Here is a 17,949-nt window from a genome sequence, read left to right on the forward strand (position 1 = left end):
TGTCGCCATGTGATTGGCACTTCGTCGGGTATTTCGCTCAAATCGCTTCTTCACTTTTTGAACCATTTCGCGTGACTTTACAGTCTTTTGATGAGCACCTCCATGACGTTTCGCGATGCTACCAGTATCATTGTAACGAGTAATGGTGCGATAAATAGAAACTTTATTTACTTTAAGGTGCTCGAACTCACGAACAATCGCTGGTTGTGATTTTCCAGCCAAATATAATGCAATCACAGTATTACGTTTGGGTCCATTACTGATTTTCTTTCTTCGCGTTTAGTCTCGGCATTTTGCTCCCGCTTCTAAACAACACTCTGGACTGTCATTTAGCCAACCGACTGACAGCTGATGCTGCGCGAGCGGTCTGAAGTTGGTTATACTTCGAGTGCCGGACCCTGTATAGAGATGTAGAGGATATCCACTTCCTTCCAAACTTCCTGTTGAAATGTACCGGATTTAGAAGGTTGTAAATTAGATTTTTGGTTAATCTTTTCTAGGGACAGTTTCTAAGTAGGAGCTAATTGAATTCACCAAATGATTGGGAAAAGATTAGAAATTATATTAGTATTTAGTAAAGAAAATTTCCGAAAAATTAAAGAAGTAAGTAGCGTACGCTGAAGATTCTTAAGCAATTGTTTACTGGCAATTTTAGATTGAGAGTTATTTGAAATTTAAAATTATTTAATTACTCAAAAAAAAAAAACATTTTTAAAAAACTAATTCAATACCTAAGACTAAATATAATTCAAGTTTTGTGATCAAGTAGATGTACCAATCGCAAATAATTTTATATAAATAAATTTAAATAAGTGCTACAATAAAAATTCCCAACATATAAAAAAATAAATATTGAGCGGGAGCAAATTAATATCGACATTGACTCATCCATACATGCATATATCTACATATACATACACACATTGATTTGTCAAGCCAGAATGAATTACATTAAACAAGGCAAATTGAAGGGCAACTAAAGAGCGACAACATAAGAAGCATAAAATCACTGTTACCGAAGCTCAACACCCAAATCAATTATTGTATGAGAATGAAAATGGCAAACACGCTGCCACACGCACGCACACACAGCTAAATAAGGCAAAACAGGAGGTAGTATTGTAATCCACCAGAGAGCGCAAAGTATGAGATAAAGTGTGAGTAGGGGAGAGAGTGTAAATGTGAAAACCAAAAAGGGCGGTTAGACAATCCGGTTATCACGGAATTGAGCCAAACATATAAGAATGTGTAATTGCTTGAAACGAGAATAGAGGAGAATACTAGTGGTGAGCAGAAGGATATATGACCATGCGAAGTGAGATGATAAGGTTTATGACCCCCACACTTTACTCATAAGGTGCTGAAGGGACAAAATATGCTATGCGCAGTAAGCGATGACACAAACACAGTTAGTTAGTTAGTTATTCATGTGCTGCATTACAAGCTCCTTGCAGGATATACATACATATGTACATATGTTGGGATGAAAGTTTGCACATGGATTGAGTGCCACAATAAGACTAAAGCGGACACAATAAGAAACTTTTGCGGCATTCTGATACCCTGCTGACAAAGCTAAGAAGCAGCGAGTGCAGAACAGGCAAATAAGCTATGGAATGAAGTTGTAATTGAGCGATATGAGTATATTTGTATGTATTGCGCTTACACCAAGAGAAATTTGGACTTAAGCAACAACACAAGAACTCTGGCGCAAATCAGATTAAATGAAGTTAGCTGCTTTACCAAAGGAGCAACAAAGTGGCAAACTAATTTTTATTGTTGCAGTTGACAACCGAAGTATGTTGCATATTTGTGCAGTCAGTCGGTGGGTGATATTTACATGAACTTAAAATTAGGTGCCAAATATAATACTTTAACTTAATATTGGAACATTTTTTTTAAATATTATTGCACTCTTACAGATCATTTACAGGTCTTAAGGGCTGCAGAAAAGAAAGTAATAAATAAAAAGAGCGTAACAAATTAAAGTGATGGCATAAAGGGCAACTAAGTATTATTTTTTGTTAATAAGGTTTTTTTATTCACAAATTTTTCTTTTTTTAGTGATATTTGATAGGTGCCCACCACTTGAGTTGTAGCAAATTTCGGCTTTTTATAGGTAGGTGAGGTAGGTGAAATGGTTGAAGTGCCAGTTTGGCACTCCTCAATTAGCACTGAATCGCAGTTTTGACAGATATCTACAGCCAGCTAGAGCTGTTGATATAATGGCGAAGATTGATTGGATTTAGGTTGGCGCACTGCCCAAGGCTGTCGAAGAAAGGAGCTCCCAGTGACCTTAGTCGTCTAGCTGTCAAACCCGGACATTTATTTAGAGAAAGTGCTCTACAGTCTCTTTCTCTGAAAGGTCCCCACAGCTTTTGCAATGGGGGTTAAATGGTAACTCTAGCTTTTCTGCGAGTGTGCCGATCTTCCAGCGTACCGGTAAACGCAGCTACGAGTTTGAAAATTGAATAGCGAGGAGTCCAAAGGACTTTCGGAGCCCTTCGTATATCGTATAGGAGCCAAAGGGTTTTCGAAATAGCACATGAAGAAATGGAGTTCCACCTTTTCTGCGCTTTCCTGAGAAATAACTTGTGGAGTTCCCCTTCAACAACTATCAGGGGGATGCCGATGACCGGGTAGGAGGTCGGCATTCCTATCGTGAAGGTTTCAGGCGTTATGTTGTTACCTTTTTAGCTCATTTCGTAAGTTTTGAAGATTTGGGCTCTCAAGTCGGGCCCAACCAAAATGCTTTAATACTAAAATCAAACTATACACAACACTGCTTCTGAAAATCTCCATAATCTTGCGCGAATCACATAGCATCTAACTACAATTCCACCTTATCCAATTTCGGCATTAAGAACTCAATTAACATAGTGAGCGTTACCCCATTTTCATCACATCTTCTAAAAAATATTTCTCAATAACTGTTGCGAGTAAACAGCGCAACATATGGCAAAATTTTGTGAATGGAGTAGTCTCATGAAGAGCACGAGGCTGCCCAAAATTGTTTTTTTTTTTATTTCTTTACATCTCCAGAGATGTAGAAAAGCGCCTGGCATTCATTATCTTTTGGTAGCAGATTTTGAATTTTATATAGAAACATCGTCAATTAACCCAAATCAACCACTTAGGTTGCGCGTTTCCATGCCAATGTTTATGGCTCTAATTTGCTGTTTTAGGCGCTTATATCACGAGCTTTAAGCAAAATTCGACGCAATGAGAACTGACAACGACAACGTGAAATCTATTTTTGGCGCATTTCATACCGGTTCTTCGACCGGCCGCTGGAAAATGATAATTATTATGCATATTTCTTTTAATAAGAAGCCGACCCAAACATGTAAATTGAAGCGTTCCGCATTGTCCGCAAGAACTGTATTCACAGCATTGGAGGGTACCCGGCATTGGGAAACATTGACTTCTTTTGTTGAATGTAAATTTTAACAATTTGGGAGCGCTCGCGTGGCGTGTACTGTTCCATGGCAAAAATCTGCTTGGACTGACGCTTCCAACGCGGTATGTCATTAAGCGATCTGACGTCTCTGTCAAAAGATAAAGGGTTGCCAGATAGAGCATGTGCTCCCATTACAGCAGCCTTTGGGGCATTTATTATATTCAAGAAAATATTTCAAATCAATCAAAAATCTATTTGTGTGACGAAATGACGAATGTGGCGAATAACCGCTGACTCATTACACCCAAATTTGATGGACTATAAAACTGCATTTTTCTAAAAATTCTAACCAAAATTGAATTTTAAATTTGTATGAAATTTTTTTGAATTTTTTTTAATATAAGTTTGAGACATTTATTTACTGTAGTCTGAAAAGTATTTTTATAAAAAAGTAAATAAATAGCCAATATTGCTAATTTGGTGTTGTTTTATAATTATGATTATCTGTATAATATTTATTCGTAGTGAAATGAAAATAACAATTTTTCTTTTACACAAACTGCTAGAAGCAGAGTTAGCCAATAGAAAATAATTGCAAACATAGTAAATATAATTCATACTTACATATGGATAGGTACTGTTATGAGCGGCTTGATATGAAACGAAAATATGAGCAGCCTGAGAGGAGAATTAAGCAAAATGTACGAAAAATATTTACATATGTACAACATATATTTATGAACTTTTCCTTCTCATTACTGTCTAGTTACCAGCGAATCCAAGCAACTCACTCTCCAACGCTCAACACAGTTTGGCGCACTTCTAGACCAAACTGTCTCACATGGGTGTATACAGTGGGCGGAGAGAGAAGAGCTAAAATCAGATTTTACTTAGTTTACACTAACTGGCTGATTGGCTAACTGGTAGTTGTGAGAAGTCAAAACAACAGTGACAAACAAAATCACGAATGAGAAACGAAACGAACAAATGGCATGAATCCCAATAACAAATGAATAGAAATTGTATATGAATAGAAAAGAAAAGCCGAAACGAAATTACAATAAAAATAGCATTGAGTATTCGCGGAGAAATCGTTGGATTAGCGCTTATAATCGGTGCGATGGGACGAAATATACGAAAAAAACGAGAACTCACCTATTGTAATACGAATGTACATAGGTATGCATGTGTTTGCTCTGTGCATAGTAATATTTACTTTGCGAAATTTATTTGCAAAAAAAAACAAAACCACACGAACAAAAAAACAACTGTTACGAGTATATAAAGCGACAAATGCCTAGCAACAATTGCAATTAGAACTCGTAAGAACAGCTGCAAAAAACAACAAACTGCAACAGGCACAAGGAGAAATGCAATAATATATGCATGCAAGAGCCCAGCAGGGAAATGCACTAGTTTGATATTGGTGCACTTTTTTTTAGTGACTGCGTAACCTTGGCTAGAAGCAGGAAATAAGTAGCTAGCCGCCATTTAGCAGATCAATCGTTGATAGTGCAAGTCCTCAAAGGCGATAAGCACCAAAGTATGAGGTTAAGTTCATAGGTTTATTCCACGGCCCAGATGCCTTTAGTGAGCCATATCTCACGAAGTATACATTTCATCAGATTATGCTATACAACGTTTTACAACTGATATTATGAATTACAACAACTATGCGTTTAGTGATGTTAGTTGTGTGCTACACCGTTCCAGAATAGAGTAAAAAGCAGAAAATTCTATACATTTATGGCGCCAGCAGATGTGCCATATTCCTATATGAACTACGGCCGCTTGAAAATCGATCGAAGCGTCACTACCTAAGGAGGTAGTTTTCACTGGTTCGCTCAGCGTATTTGAATATAATTCGAGGAGTTATGGGAGTCTCATTATGATTCTATCAGGGATTACTAAGCATAGTCTAAACTATTAATAAAAAAATAATGTTGATCAAAAAAAAAACCTTAATTTTTTTTCCAAAAAGAAATATTTTTAGAATGTACATTTAAATCTAGGGAAAGTTAAAAAATATACAGGGTCCGGTACTCGAAGTGTAACCAATTGAAAAGACCATAAATTTAGTTTGGAAAAGTTATTTTACTCAATTTAAAGTAAAAAATGTGTGAAAATAATACAAAATTAAGAATCCATTTACTTTTTCTTGATATGACCACCTCCCGTCTTGACTATGGCCTTGAGATGGTCCAGAAACGAGTCCCAAGTTGTTGTGACTTGCTGGTGTTTTGACCCACTCGCGGACAATGGCTTTGTCCAGCACCACGAGACTGGTGGATCTTTTAGTTCGGACCCTGCCCTCCAATATGGCGCAAAGTAAATAATCAATCGGATTCGCATCTGGTGAATTTTAGAGCCATTGTGTGGACGTTATGAAGTTCGGAACGTTGTTTTTTAGCCATTCTTGGTTCACGCGAGCTTTGTGAGATGGTGCCGAGTCCTGTTGAAACACCCATGGTCTATTTTCGAAATGTTTGTTTGCCTACGACTTCAAAGCAACCTCCAAAATACTTTCCTGATAATATTTCTCATTTACCTTGACGCCAAAGCTCGATGATAACATTTGCAGAGCGCTCATCTGCGGTTTCAGCGGGGCAAACCATTAGCTGTGGTGGGCATTGCCTCCTGGTGGTCAATCGATGACTCAAATTCTCGTATGAACGGTCGGTAAAATAATCCCTATCGTTTTGAGAGTTTACGAATTGCTCCATTTGAAAAATTTTTCATCAGAAAACACAATGTACGGAAGTTGACCGCTTTCTGCAAAGCGAAGCAAGTAAAGTCTGACTTGTTGCTGCTTTGGTGTGAGATCATACGCATTTTGGATCTTGTAAGGCTTGACTTTGAGATAATTTTTCAGTATGCAATGGATGCTACGGTGAGATATTATCAGTTCTTTCGCCATTCGATTGGCACTTCGTCAGGGATTTCGCTCAAGTCCCTTCTTAACTTTTTGAACCATTTCACGTGACGTTGTAGTCTTTTGATGACCTCCTTCATGACGTTTCGCGATGCTCTCAGTATCCTTGCAAGGAGTCATGGTGCGATAAACAAAAACTTTATTTACTTTTAGGTATTCGTGCTAACGAACAATCGCTGGTTGTGATTTTCCAGCCAAATATAGAGCAATCCAACCATTGCGTTTGGAATCCATTACTGATTTTCTTTCTTTGCGTTTACTCTCGGAAAAATGATTCCACACGCTTATAGACAATACTCTGGACTGCCATTTAGCCAAATAACTGATAGCTGATGCCCGTAAATCAGCTACGCGAGCGATCTGAGGTTGCTTATACTTCGAGTGCCGGACCCTGTAGAAAAACAAAAGCAATGCTCGAATGTTCTGAAAAAATTATAGCGACTTATAGCGACAGGGTCACATAAAGATACTCAAAAAACGTGATCCAAACGTAAAACAATCAGAGAAGACAATTGCTTAAATTTTGCCAAAGAAAACGTAAATTGGTCAACGGAAAAATGGAGAAAAATTTGGAGAATGGATAAAACTTAAGTGGTTTTCTTTGGAGGTACTGGCTCTAGGCAGTATGTCTATCTTCCGGCAAATGTTGAACATAATTCCGAATACACGGTCAAAACAGTCATGACATCATATGGCGGTGCGAAAGTGATGGCATGGGAAGTTTTTCTTATAGTGACGTTGGACCAATCCACTTGATAAAATAAAGAATGGATCAGCAGGTGTATGTGAAGATTTTAAAAAATGTTATTCTGCCATACGCTGACTGGTATATGCCATTGAAGTGGTTGTTCTAGCAAGATAATGATTAAAAACACATAGGTAAATTTGTCAAGTAGGGGGAGAAAATCTATGAAAGGATATAAAAAAGAGTTTGCCGATCGCAGGCCATCTATCTCCAGATCTATGGAACACAGTCCAAGAACAGAGGATTATTGAGTTTTTGTATTCAAATATTTTTTTTCCTTAATATTAATAAAAAAAAGTTCATATATTTTGTATATATGCATTCTGTCACTATGGATAAAAATATCGAACAAAGAATCTGTCTTAAATTTTGTGTTTTGAACGGGATTTCGTGTGCCGAATCGTTGAAAATGTTGCAAAAAGCCTATGGCGAGAGTGCTTTATCAAAAACACGGGTCTACGAGTTGTATACGATTTTTGCAGAGGGCTAAGAAGTCGTGGAAGATTTGCCCCGATCTGGTCGCCCATTAACGTCTCCAACGGTTGAAAACGTCGCCAAAGGCAAGGAAATGGTGCTGGAAAACCATCATTCAAGTTTGAGGGAGGTAGCTCGTTACCTTAGCGTGTCTCACAATTTGCAAAATTGTACACTATCAATCGGGCATGCGACAGTTAAATTTCTTTCAAAAAATTCATCAGAAGAAGGTGGCTGAAGACATGCTTGAGCAAGTGAATTCGGACCCAACGTTTATCCAGCGCATCTTCGCATCATAACAGGTGATGAGATGTTGGTATATGAGTTTGCCATGCAAAACAGTCAACAAGCGGCTGAATGGCGTTGTCCACATGAATAGAAACCCAAAAAAACCACGTCAAAGTCGGTCAAAAGTGAAAAGTGAAAGTCATGCTACTCGTGTTCTTTGATTGTCATGGTGTTGTGCACTCGGAATTCATTCCAAATGGTTCTACGGTAAATAAAGAATATTATTTGAAAGTTATGCCACGTTTGAGAGAGAATGTGTGTAGGTAACGGCCCAATTTGTGGAAAGAAAATTCATGAATCTTGCACCATGATAACGCACCGTCTCACAAGGCTCATATTGTGAAGACTTTTTTGGGCAAAAACTCGACAAATATGTGACTGTGACTTTTCCATTTCCCATAACTTAAATTTCCACTTCGTTTTGAGTCGCTAGAGGCGAGATTTCACTGGAGGAGCTTAAGAAGATCTCTTCAAATGCGTTTGAAAGGTGCTTTGATGACTGGACTAATCGTTGGCATAGGTGTATTGCCTCGAATGGAGCCCATTTTGAATTGAAGGTGACAAAATAAATTATACTTTTTTCACAGAACGTACATAATTGCGATTGCACCCTTTATGGGTGTTTGGCCGAAATCTTTCTTCTATGTGCTGCCTACGTTTTTAAGGTTGTTCCACAAATGGAGGCACCTGCAGTTATAAGTCGATGTTGAATGACAGATATGTTTTATGTAGAGTTTATTCAAGGCCCACCCACAATAATTGAATTAAGAAAATAATGGTTTTTCACAAATGACAAAAAAAAAAATTTCATAAAACAAAAATAATTTTAAATTATGTTTTAATCTATAAAATAAAAAGAGTATAAAAACGCTGAAAACATAAGAAGATATTTGGCTAAAAAAAACTCCATACCAAAATTTTCAATGTTGAATAAATCTTAAAATTGTATATAATTTTTAGTGTACTATTTATTTTATTTAAGCCTACAATTAAACAAAATTCTCAGAAAAATTGGAGGCTACGTTTAACGTACGGAGAATGTCATACTGTAGCAAGAAGCGGTATATTTTTTTAGAGTTACAGAACTCCGTTCCCAAGAGGTTGATTCCGAATTCGTTCAAAAAACGACGTTTTTCCAATCGTGTGATGGCGAAATTTCTTTATTCTCCACAAATTTAGAGCACAATTTATTATTAACGAAGGATTTGTCGAATTTCTGCTCCAACATTTTTTTTGTTTAATTGGAGAGGCCTACATTGGGTTTTCTGCGAAGCTTCATGCACTCGAAGGTTCATTATTGGCTGTCGAGATGTAAATACCATTAAAAATCACTTTTCTACCACTTTATGCCTCATCGTCACAATAGGCTTCGAACCTGTGATTAATCAAGCGCATAGTAGCCGATGTAATATGGAGCGAGATAAAATTATGTTTATATGTTGTTATCATTATGTTGTAGATATGTATGTATGTATAAACACTTTTATTGACGTATCGAAATATTCACATTTACTTCGTTCAATCAGAAACTTGTCTGGCCAACAGAAAATCACTCCTCTCCCTTCCCCCTTCCCACATGCTGCTTGTACATACATATGTATACATTTATGTGCATATTTCTTTCCTTCAAGCAAACACCCTTTCCTATCACCAAATATAGTTTCACAAGCCACACTTGTATCCATTTAGCCATCCATCCATTCACTCAATCGCTGGCGCACAAACACATTCCCATATGCACAGCCATATGCACATATGCACGTACATATATATGTAGGCAGACATGTAAGTTCATACGTAAGTAAGTAAAACGTAAGCATAGTAATATTTTATTGAAATTATTTTTCTGTAGCCACATTTTACGATTTATTTTTTCAACGCTCTTTGCTCACACTCTGCTTTCTTCACTATGACTATTCTACTACATACTCACATACATATGTATGTACATATATTATATTATTTGTTCGCCTAAAGTGCAAACATAACTACAAATGTGGATGTATGTGTAATTATGTATGTTTCTGTGCGCGCCTCTACATTTTATACGAGTATTTTGTTTTTGCCACTTTTCTTTCACTACTATTTCATTTATATATCACACGTGTATTTTGTTTTTGTTGTTTTCTATGCGCACATGGCTCCGCCAACACCATGGCGTGCGCACTCCTCACTCTCTTCCAGGCGAAAAAACTCATACTTATACGGCTAGTTTCGCTTATATTTGTTTTTATTGCACTTGTTATTTTTATTATTGCCGCTATTGTTGCTGTTGTTATTGTTTTGCTGCCGTTGTGTGGGCCTCGTGGGGTCGGTGCGGTTGATTTTCTGACTCTCTGCCTCATTGCCTCGCTGGCGAGCTGCTAGGCGATTGTGCGCGGTCCTTACACCGCCCATTGCGCCGCTTTTCGTTGCTTTTTCACTGAGCAAGTAGCTCGATAAGTGAACGTTCGCGAGTTCATACTTACTTATGCATACATGCATATAGTACCTACATACCTACATACATATACGTTTATGCATTCATATTGGTAGATACTGAATATGCATATATGTATGTACGTGCATATGCTTGTATATTTGTCGAAGTATCTGAGTATCTGTTGGATAAATATGGGGTTAAATTTTTTTTCGTTAGCTCTGTGTAGTAGTTGTTGTTGCTCATTTGCTGGTAGTTCGTATGCTTGTTATTTGATTTTGCTTTGCGCGATTGTTGCCGGCCGATTATTACTGTTGCTGTTGCCATTGTTGTTATTGTTGTCTGTGAAAATGCGGTCGGGTCGTCATCATTATCACCGTCAATGCTGCCGTCGCACAACATTGCTGCTGCGCTGTGTGCTGCTTATGCTATTTTATTGCTTGTAGCATTGTTGTTGGTGGCGTGCTGCTGCTGCTGCTGCTGTCGTTGTTACTGTTTATATGTTGCTGCCGTTTCACTATTGTAGCATAGTTTTGCTTTGCTTTTGTTGCAAGTTTTTTATTGTTGCCTATAAATAGTACATATTTACGTACATATAATACATACATACCTACACACATACAGACAAACTATAAGTATGTTGCTGACACTCGTTGCTATCACTGCTAATGTTGTTTTGGTTTAATTTTGTTATTGTAAGCTAATGCTTTCTATTGCTTTTGTGCTGCTTTAGCTTTGTCTCATTCTCTGTGTGTACGTGTGTGCGTTTTTTATGAGTATTTTTTGTTTTTTGTTTAAATTGTCCATTTTTGCCTACTTTTCATTAATTCCAAAATTGCTTATTGTTTATATTTTGTTTTTGTTTTTGTGTGTTTTATATGTATGAGTTCGTTTTCACGTTTTCTTGTTTTCCGCGTCTATTCGTTGTGGCTTTCTGCTATTTCATCTTAAAATAAACAATTCCGCGCTTCGCGTTGCATATCGGCTTGTATATTGTAAATGCCACAAATCGTCGAGAGGTAATAATTGAGTAGCACTTAGCCGTCCTCGCCTTTCCTCATTATAGCATTTTCCAATAATCCGCAGCTTATTGTGTTTACATTAAGTTTTTATTAAAAAAAAAATCATTTACTTTTCAAATGAATTTTATTTGTGATTGACTTTAATGAGGTTTATGTGAAAATTGTGAATTCAAATTTCTTCTAATATTAATTTTTGCAGAGAAAAAATGTAAGGTCATGATGCAGCCTTATTGATTTTATTACTCGCGGCCGTCGTAGCCGAATGGGTTGGTGCGTGACTACCGTTCGTGCAACACCAAAACTAAGAAAAATTTGTTTTTAATAGCTGTCGCCCCTCGGCAGGCAATGGCAAACCTCTGAGTGTATTACTGCCATGAAAAAGCTCCTCATAAAAAAAGATATTTGCCGTTCGGTGTCGGTTTAAAACTGTAGGTCCCTCCATTTGGGGAACAACATCAAGACGCACGCCAAAAATAGGAGGAGGAGCTCGGCCAAACCCCCAAAAAGGGTGTATGTGCCAATTAAAAAAATCCTGGAGATTGCATCTGGAAAAGTTAGGAATACACTTTTGACTACTAAGTCGCTTAGTACCGTTTTCTCAAACAACCTCTAACACTACAGATCACTTAAACATATTTTCGTGCTTTCAAACGCTTTTTAAGCTTTGAGCTGATATATCGGATGATCAGATAATAATTACAATAATTTTATTGTACAATTATTATATTTCAGCGGCAGTTAAAGTTACCAACAACATCCACAAAAAATAAAGATACAAAAACGTTTATCATTTCATCGTGCGTCGTTTCATGCTAGCCAAACGTGCGGAAATTATAATAAAATATTATCAAAATCTCAGCTCGGCTTTAAATACGGCTGCCCGGACTTTGACCAACAAATCATCTTCTGGAATGTAACCCATTTTTGGTTCACCAAAAGAAAGTGTGTTAAAGTAAAATTGCTGTTATTGGAGTGCACTCAATTCGCCCAAGCCACAATTTATCCACTGCTTAGTTCTTTATCTTATTTCTTTCGAAACACCTTTACAGTCAATAGTCTTCCATGCAGCGCGATTTTAATCGACTTTCTATGGCCAGAGCTTAAATGTTTGAGTTGCAGTTGCAAAAAGACGGCACTTAATGCCCTACAATCAGTCCAACGCTCGAAGTTGTGAAGGATAAATTTGCGGGCGGGACCATCTTACGGCTCATTAATTAGCTGCCATAAATCAGTCTACGCTAACAAGTCGGCCACTTCGGACGAGTTTGAGACCAATGGTCGATATGCTGTTGCCTAAATTGGACCTAGCACTGATTTACTTGTTCTTATCTAGTCGAGTCACCCCTTATTTTTCAGAATCCGTCTTGCGATTGGGATACGTGCAATAGCAGACAGGTTCGACACACTCTCTAATGATGCAAGTGCTTCGGATTTTCCATAGCGACGATAACGATAACGATAACTTGAGGATTCCTCGCGATGTGGGCAAATATAAAGATCGCAGCGTTTCACATCAACTCAATTTCAAAGCGCAACTTTGACCTTTTGAGCTCGTGTTGCAAAAATGCTTAGAAACAATTTTTGTTTTAAATCGTGGATGCAAAATTTATGATTATTGGAAGCGAATTTACTGGGGAAGTCAAGGTTTGCCGTATCTTTAATAGAGGAATAGACATTCTATAAAACTAAATGAATAGAAAATATGTACATATGCAAATGCTCAGCAGGCCACTCTAACATCAGCTTAAATGAATTTGGTAATTTCATAAAAGATAAATTTTATTAATACCAGCAAATATTAAGAAAGTTTCGACTACACCGCGAAATTTGGCTACTTTAAATAATTGATATCAACATACATCTGTATGTATGTGATTATAAAAAAAACATTTATGTGCACTTCGTACTAAGCAATCGTATTTTTCCGACAATCCATTTAATTTTTAACTTACAAAAGTTCATATTGAGTACAATGGAAATTTTATTAACTGATTTAATAACATTACCACCATTTATCCAATACAAATTGGCTGCCTTGCCGCTTACATCGCACATATATGTGTATGTATGTACAGTGTATAAAATATTTATATACACATATGTATGTGTGTGTACCTATATGAACGACATCAACGCGATCATAAATTCATCAACTTGATACTCGCCAACGTCGTCGAATGTACGAGCTTGCAGAAACATACATAGATATATTTACACATATTTGTGCACCTATATGTACATATAATTGAATCTCTACATTCATACTTGTGCAATTATACAGATTAGGGTGGTTCAATTCGTGTTAGAGAAAGGAGCGGGTATAAAAAAAAGCACTGACAGTCGCCGTTCCATGAAACGAATTAAGTACCAAGTTGTTCGATAAGAGAGGGCATTGCTACATTCTACAATGAAAAAAATCAAGTATCGTGCAGTGATTGAATTTTTATTTTTGGAAGGTTTAAAAGCACTCGGAAATTTATGAACGAATGCTGAAAGTGTATAAGAACTTTTCGCCATCAATCAGTACAGTAGAAAGATGGGTTGTTGAAACTAAATCGTATTGAAAAATCGTCAAGTGACTGAAAGAGATTTAATACAATAAAAGCCCTAGTCATGTTGTTGTTATTGTTGTTGTAGCAGTAAGAGGATGAACGTCAGTGTAGAGTGCAGGATGAACGATATGAAGAGTTACCTATTCAAAACACCATAACTTTTTTGTGTGAAATTAGTTTTTATTGATTTCAAAGACAAAAGTGTTCAAAAATGATTACAATTTTAACATATATTCACTTTAGCTCGATATGACCACCTTTTGCCTTGACTATAGCCTTTAAACTTGGTTTCGTATAATCGCTTTTTTCAGCGCATCCATACTGGCATATTTTTTAGTCCTCACCTTGCTCTCCAAAATGGACCAGATGGAATAGTCCATCGGATTTGCGTCTGGCGAATTCGGAAGCCTTGTGTGGACGAAATGAAGTGTGAAACATGATTTTTTAACCATTCTTGGTTCACACGAGCTTTATGAGAACGTGCCGAGACCCGTTGGAATGTCCATGGTGTACGACCGAAATGTTTGCGTGTCCATTTTCCCGTTAATAAGTCGCATTCACTTTGACACCAGGCTCGATAAAAACGATTGGGGAGCGTCCATCAGCGGTCACTGCGGCCCAAACCATTACTTGCGATGGGAAATTGCTTCGAGTGGCCATACGTAGGCTCAAATTCTCGTATGAGCGTTCGGTCAAGTAAACACGATCGCTTTGAGTGTTTATGAACTGCTCAATTGAGACATTTTTTTCATCAGAAAACACAATCTTAGGAAATTCGCCACGTTCGTGGAAGCGCAACAACTCCTTTGCTCTTTCGCACCGAACTTTTTTTTGCTGGGGTGAAAGATCGTCTGCTTTTTGGAACTTGTAAGCCTTGACCTTGAGCGCATTTTTCAATATGTGTCGAATGCTGTCTTGCGATATTTTCAGTTCTTTGGCCATTTTTCTTCCACTTCGACGTGGTTTTCGTTCAAGGCATGCCTTCACTTTCCGAACCATTTCTGGTGTTGTTGCGGTTTTTTTTGGTCCACCTCCATAGCGTTTTGCAATGCTACCAGTATAATGTAATGGTTTATAGTGCGATACACAAATATTTTATTCACTTTGAGGTGACTGAGCTCACGAACAATGGCAATCACACTATTACGTTTGAATTCCATCACAGAAAAAAAATTCAACAAAACTGAGACGCAAATGCTTTTGATGGCTTATAAACAATATATTGAACTGTCATTAGAACAATTTTGACGTTGATGTCGTGAGCTGTTTTACAGATACTAGCAGTGTGAACTGCTTTTCATATCGTTCACCCTGTACATCATCGGTCGTCTTTGTCAGGCTCATCTAAAGATAGGCCCAGGAAAGATGCTGTTTCGACAGGTTGGGTCCAGACGGAGCATGAGACGGGCATGTGAAAAGGTGGTTAGTGCCGTGTGGGGTGCCTTCACATGCCGGACATAAGTGTGGTATGTCGGGGTCAATTCTGGATAAATAGGAGTTTAACCTGCAACAATATCCAGAAAGTAATTGTGCCATTGTTACGCGGGTCTCACAGGGAAGCTGGAGCTCCTCATCTGCAATGGGTGGTGGTTCGACTCCGATTACGGCATTCACTGGGCGGGAGCTTATGAAGGTGGTAACAGTCTCCCGGTGAATGTCGTTTAATGTCTGTCTAAACACTGACCGGTCCAATAGGTCTCTCTTTGTTTTGTCCCATATCTCGTCGGCGTAGTGTAGTAGGTGTCTCCTGACGTGCCTGGAGAACGGCTCTGGCTCAAGCAGGTATCTGCAAGGGTGAAACCTACGGGAGCAACCTAACAGGAACTGCTTGCTGAGCAATTTGTTATGCTCCTTAACAAGTAGCATATTGGCCTCGTTGTGAAGGTGGGGACATCAGGAGGCAGCCGTCGCTGTCCGAATGGCAGTGTTTTGGCTTGTCTGGAGCTTTACCACCTGCGTGTCACTAGTTCCAGGCGACCAGATAGACAGACGACCGATAGCAACAATTCTTTGTCTTTGCACCAAGTGCTGCCGGCAAGCGATTTGAGGACCTTGTTGCGATTTTGGGCTTTAGTGGCAATTGCGGTTGTGTGCGCAGAGAGGGAGAGCAAACGGTCGAAGGTTACACCCAAAATTTTGGAATTGTTTACCGTTGGAATTGGTGTGTCATCGACTTTTACTTTGAGAGGCAGTTTGACCTCCTTTGTCCAGGTGGTAAAGAGGGTCGCCGTGGACTTAGTGGGGGAAAGTTGGAGATTCCTCGCGGTGAAAAAGCGAGAAAGGTTGGTGGGGTAGTTGTTCACTATGGAGCAGGCCATCGATGTCATTGCCCGACAACATTATCGTGCAGTCGTCAGCGTATGTAACCAGGGAGACTCCCTCTGGTGGCTGGGGAAGTTTCGAGATGTAGAAGTTGAACAGCAAGGGTGAAAGGACACCACCCTGCGGAACCCCTTGCTTAATCTTCCTCTGTTTAGATGTGTGGTCACGAAAAATCACTGACGGGTGACGACCGCTCAGCTGGATGGCGGACCACCTCTTCAGCCTTGGCGGGAGTGTCGACTGATAAATGTCATCTAGTAGCGTGGAATGGCTGACTGTGTCGAAAGCCTTCTTCAAGTCCAACACTACTAGGACAGTCCTCTCACAGGGGGGTTTTGGTTAAGCCCGTGGTTTATCTGGGCGTTTATGACGGTGAGTGCAGTAGGGGTGCTATGCACTCGACGGAAACCATGGTGATGTGGGGCTGGGGCCAGACGTTTCGTAAAGACTGGGAGTAGGAGGGCTTCAAGTGTCTTCACTACTGGGGAAAGGAAACTTATCGGGCGATAAGATTCCCCTTGGTTGGCGGGTTTTACAGGTTTCAGTAGTGGGACCACTCTCCCTGCTTTCCACTTGTCAGGGATGATGAGAGTGGCCAAGGACAGATTGAAGTCCTTTGTGAGAAATCCTACTCCTAAAGGTCCCAAGTGCTCATTGGACAGTGTAAGCAATATTTTGATTGAAGTATTGGGTTTCAGAAAGCTGTGTGCACAATGGTGCCGCTTTCACTAACAATGGAACAAAAACACATTCGAATGCGACTTCCTCAGCAACATTTTGAGTCTTTTCGAAACGATAAATTGGATTTCGTGCTCCGATTCAGCACTAGGAATGCCACTGGAAATCTATCACCATCAAAACAGAAGGTTATAGAGTGGGGTGAACCTGGCTCTTGGACTCCGAAACGAGTTCGTGTTTTTGTAGCAACTAGTCGATAAGAACAATTGTTTATTGGTTTCAGAATAAATAAATAAATAAAAATGCCTTTGAAGTTACTGGTGATAGATCGGATTTTTGAGTTATTATTGAAAATTTAAATTTGAAACTACTTTCAGTATGTTTCATGTGCGTAAAAATAGTTTAGTGTTCATTGCCCTTAGAATGCCATACGGTTAGGCACCCATATCAAGCCGCCCTAATGTCGTTTATGTGCGCCTGGCGAAATGATTGTACATTGGCCTCCTCGCCTCGGCAATTGGTTGATCGTGGCGATCAGTGGCGGTAGTAAGTAGCTGCAGCAGCAACATGGAATGCGACAACTACAACAACAACCAGCTTATTGCTCGCGCCGCAGCCAATGCCTAGCAGTTGTTGATGCTGTTGCTGCTGCTGCTGGCATTGCCGCCGCCTGCAGTTGCATCGCTAGAGTTCAATTCTATTTTGAGCACTAAATCGTCTGTGGTATGGTATAGATTGCTTTTCTATACTCATCTTCATTCCAGCTATGACGTTTCAACTGGCTGTTCAGTTGGTTTTTATTATCATTATTTTGCTCTGTGCTTTTGCGCTTACCATTATTAAATGATTTTTATTTTTCCCATTATTATTTCTCTTACTTTTCGAATACGTTTAGTTTGTTTACTTTTTATTTACATTCAAAAAATTTGCGCCGTTTTTATTTTCGTTGCTCCCTTTGCGTTACATACAAGTGTGTATTTATGTATGTATATGTATGTGTGTATATGTGTTCATGCATTGCACTTTGTGTGTAGCTTGTTTGGCCGTTTTGCTTTCGCTTGATTTGATTGCCCACAGCCACTAAGCGCGCAGTAGAGATTTCTCAGCTCAGAGGTTT

This window comes from Anastrepha obliqua, chromosome 3 (genome assembly GCF_027943255.1).
Source record: "Anastrepha obliqua isolate idAnaObli1 chromosome 3, idAnaObli1_1.0, whole genome shotgun sequence".
In the NCBI taxonomy this organism is placed as follows: Eukaryota; Metazoa; Arthropoda; class Insecta; order Diptera; family Tephritidae; genus Anastrepha; species Anastrepha obliqua.